General features: G+C 44.6%; 1 long non-coding RNA gene across 1 annotated transcript; it reads left to right on the top strand.

Annotated features, from left to right (window-relative positions):
- The first annotated feature begins 500 nt into the window (after positions 1-500).
- LOC130129477 (uncharacterized) lies at positions 501-3,189 on the top strand. The gene is made up of 3 exons (XR_008812065.1): positions 501-703; positions 2,023-2,405; positions 3,031-3,189. It is a non-coding gene; the product is annotated as an uncharacterized LOC130129477 (long non-coding RNA).
- Positions 3,190-4,771: the final 1,582 nt, after the last annotated feature.

The following is a 4,771-nucleotide window of genomic DNA, read 5'->3' as shown; positions in this document are numbered from 1 at the left end:
CATTAATTATGCTTATAAAAAGTTCTACTAGTTCATCTTATTCTGATTCCTGTGGTGTAGCACCTGTTTTTATTTCCCTGTTTTATTTTGGTGATGTGTTTAAACAGTGAGCTAATGTTTCACGTCCACATGGTGTTGAGCTCGACTCAGTCCCATGGGATGTCAGCACATACATATCTCTCTCGACACACATGGTATACGCACACATGCACAGTTCCATGTGTTCCTGTCCGAAAGGGGACACACACACAGGGAAAAATCCTGGGATAGATTGATTAATTTGAGGATCTGCTGGGTTAAAACAAGACTGTTCTCTGCACAGTGCTGAGAAGCTATCTGGGGAACTTTGTCAGTATGTGGAGTATAAGTGACCATAGAGCCTAGCCTCACACTGAGACGAACCCTGAAATGTCCAAAGAAATGCTGCAGGGACTCGAGGAACACAGGTCAAAGTTCTCTCTTCCCTTGCTCTTGCAGTTACTTCATCAAAAGACCTCAGTCATGGCAGAGCAATTTCTGGACGGGGTCCAGAATAAAATCTTCCACAAGTTCTTATTGGGAACAGGAAATAAGAATGGAAAAATGCTGTAGAAGGCCAATGACATAGGATAAACACACAGAAACCGTATATCATACCGCCGACTATCCGAGTCCAAGTGAATGATGATGGCTGAAGGCGTGACGCAGATTCTGTGGTCCTAAGGTCAGTACCACTGCAATGACTTTTTTTTTTTTTTGCCTAGTTTTAAAATTCATTTTTTGTACCAGACCAAATGTCGCGGCAACAGGCTTGTGCAAACATGCAGTACTCGCACAAAGGCAAACACTCACATTTCTGTTCTTCAGTAGAGAACGCAGCTCTTTTTCACTCTAAGCCTTGATAAACCCCTTTCGTGGCAGTTTGGCACTTGAAATTCATTTATCAATCCTTCAGGCGCCCCAGCCTTTTGCAGTCAAGAACAAGTAATTTACTGAGATTAATTAATCAATCAATCACACAATGATTGATTAATTAATCTCAGTAAATTAAATTTTTTTACAACAGCCTATACTGTCTAAAAGTACTTTCTAAAAGTATGTGGACACCCTAACATAACACCCATATGTGCTCGTTGAACATCTCATTCAAAAACCATGGGCATTCATATGGATTTGGTCCTCCTTTGCTGCTATAACAGCCTCCAGTCTTCCGGGAAGGCTTTCCACTAGATTTTGGAACATGGCTGTGGGGATTTGCTCCCAGTCAGCCACAAGAGCATTAGTGAGGTCAGGTGCTGATGTTGGGGAGAAGGTCTGGCTCACAGTCAGCATTCCAATTCATCCCAAAGGTGTTGGATGGGGTTAAGGTCAGGCCTCTGTGCAGGCCAGTCAAATTCTTCCACACCAAACTCATGTCTTTATGGACCTCGCTTTGCGCATGGGGGTATTGTCAGGCGGAAACAGGAAAGGGCCTTCTCCAAACTGTTGCCACAAAGTTGCAAGCGCACAATTCTCTAGCATATTACTGTATGTTGTAGCATTAAGATTTCCCTTCACTGGAACTAAGGGGCCAAGTCCAAACCATGAAAAACAGCCTCAGACCATTATTCCTCCTCCACCAAACTTTACCGTTGGAACTATGCATTCGGGCAGGTAGCGTTCTGCTGGCATCCGCCAAACCCAGATTGGACCATCAGACTGCCAGATAGGGAAACATGATTGATCACTCCAGAGAACGCATTTCCACCACTCCAGAGTCCAATGGTGGTGTACTTTACGCCACTACAGCTGACACCTGACATTATGCTTGGTGATCTTAGGCTTTTGTGAGACTGCTCAGCCATGGAAACACATTTTATGAGGCCCCTCTGGGGCCATGCTCTAGATGCCACTCAAAAACAAAACTTCCTTGTTCTTTTCGCTTGTATCGCAAACGAGCTACATTTCCAAGAGCGAAAATGAGTTTAAAGGATCTTACGGACGGGGGTACATTTTACAGTGTTTTGGCTGACTTGGATATTCAAACTGATTTATTTGAGCCAGAATATACGAGTGAAGAAATGCAGCGGAGAGAGGCCGAGACTGCTGCTGCGTTAGCCGAGCAAGAGGATATGGCCGGCGGGGACCATCCAGATTCTGAGCTGCTGAGAGCAAACAATGACTGATGGTGCCGTTGCTCAAACTGCCCTCCAGTACCAACAGAAACTGAATCATTCTGCTGCAATGAATTTTAGCGTGGTCAGCTTTTGTTGGATGCTGTCACCAGCGCCAACCCTGAGACGGCCCGTGTGTGAGTTACAAACTCCGCACAAAAGATTTACTCCTCACGTGGACAGAGGTGTGCTGGATACTTTCTTCAGGATCCTGAAGATAAACTGGAAAAGACAACCAAGACCAGCAGGGCTGCAAGGGCAGATGACTATTGGGTGAGTATTTTATCACCTAACGTTACGTTTTGGCTAACAGAGTAATAGCTACAGCCTAGTGTGGTGATACACGGCAACACTGGACAAGCGGTTTTCTCAACATGTTTGTACCGATTGCATGGCTAGCCTCTTGATACCCAGATAAATTTTATAGTATATTTTCACACGTTTCACTAAATTTCCTGTTGCAAGAATGTGTTGGCAAGCCCGTTGCCCTATCATATTGGCCAAACCATTGCCCAGTGTATCGTCACCCTGGTGTTATTTTTTTGTCTTCACTAAGATGACTTGCAATTACAATGACCAACCACTGTGTTAACGACCGAAACGAGCACCGGAACTGTTGATTGGTTTAATATTCACGGCAATTTGCACAAGAAACCTGTTTTAGATCGCTGGTTTCGGTCATGATGCAACGGTGCTGTTAAGGTTTGGGATGCCCGCGGTCAGCTGAGACTGATGAGGTCACTTAGATGAGTGATGAAACGTTTCTCCAACTAAACTTTGTGTCCAGATGATCTGATTCAACTTTCTGGGAATAGCTGCTAACGTTACAGTATATGGTCAGTACTGCATAGCTTCCTGATGAATAACCACCTCCTTTCCTGTCTTTTGCTCTCTGCAGACGACATCATCTGGCTGCTTATGGGTTTTATTTTTATTTATTTATCGTTGAGTGGGTGCTACATGGGGGAGAAACTTGGCAAAGGGAACCACATCGTCTTGCCTGCCTGTGTCGCACATGGCGTCAGAGCCAAATATCCTTCCCACAATGGTCAGTACGGAGGGCACGCTGAAGTGGACGAAGCAGCAGACGAGCTTTGATCATATGAAATGTAAGCCTCTGTGGACACTTTTAGCTTGAAGCTTGTTGGGACTGATCTGGACTTTGTCTTGTCAAAGTATGATGTGCGATATGCTAAATATTTATTTGGACCTTGAATAACACACTGTAACGTGCTGGTTTGAATAAAGTTGTTATATACAAACTTGAATTATTTATTTTCACACTAAAGACTATCAAGGTTTGCTGCAGGTACACCCATGTCAGATGCATGCAAAGTCATACCTGCTGGCTTATGCAGAGATCATTCACTTAAGAGGCAAGACGCATTGCATTTTCTTCCAAAACAGGACTAAAATATGTTTTTTTGGGAGAGGGTGATATATGGGTAAAAATCATTGGTGGCAGAATGGGAAAGCTGTTACCTTTGGGGTGGGTTTTCTTCGTGAGAAGGAATAAGTGCTTTAAAAGCCTATGTCACCCTGTTATGAAAACAAGGAAATTGGAACAGAACCTGTTACGTGCTTTTTTTAAATCTAGGCATTTAGTAAAAAATATATAGAGACCAAAAAGGGATGAAACATCAAGGCATAATACAAAATGTTCATTATATTTTTGAAAAACAAAGTTTCATTAAATATCGGTGTTCTCTCCATGGCCAAGATGTGTTATTTCAAACATAACTAGATGCATCTGCAGCCTGGCACGGCTGCCTGAGGAGACGTTCTGAAGGAGACCCATTTCAAACTCAGTGACTACTCCAGGTTTGGGATGGTTAAGAAAAACCATCGTCATAATCAGCAATACTTTATTGATCCCTGTGGGCAAATTGGGTCAAGTTACAATTGCTCACATTCCTAGAGAAGAAAGTATACTCACCCCTGCAGACAGACGGATAGCCATCAGTACCCCGCAGTTCGTCTGACATGCCACCTAGGGATGCCACGGTGAGGAAAATTTCCCACCGCTCAATAAAGTCATGATGACAACACCGGTGTTACTAGATACACTGACCGAACATGTTCTCCGGGGTTGCGCCTTTTCCGGGTTAGGGTTAGGGTTACGAGCCGGGCGCAGCAGCCGGTGGATACGACCGTCGGCTCACCTCTGACCGCGAAAGTGATGATGCAACGTCATTTTAAACTCGGGTGGGGGGGGGTATGGATCAATATTATTTGAATGGCCAGCATGTGATATACACCCATCTGTTAAAACATTAAAATCACCTGCAGCAGAACATTGCCCAGAGCATCACGCTGCCTCTGCCGGCTTGCCTTCTTCCCATAGTGCATCCTGGTGCCATCTCTTCCCCGGGTAAACGATGCACACACACACCCGGCTGTCCAGGTGATCTAAAAGAAAACGTGATTCATCAGACCAGGCCACCTTCCTCCGTTGCTCCATGCTCCAGTTTTGATGCTCATGTGCCCATTGTAGGCACTTCGGTGGTGGACGGGGGTCATCATGAGCACTCTGACTGGTCTACAGCTACACAGCCCCATATGCAGCAAGCTGTGATGCACTTTGTGTTGTGACACCTGTCTATCATAACCAGCATGAACTTTTTCAGCAATTTGACCTG

The sequence above is a fragment of the Lampris incognitus genome, chromosome 19 (genome assembly GCF_029633865.1).
Source record: "Lampris incognitus isolate fLamInc1 chromosome 19, fLamInc1.hap2, whole genome shotgun sequence".
NCBI lineage: Eukaryota > Metazoa > Chordata > Actinopteri > Lampriformes > Lampridae > Lampris > Lampris incognitus.
The sequence above is the reverse complement of the archived record's forward strand: the minus strand, read 5'-3'. Positions and strand labels throughout refer to the sequence as shown.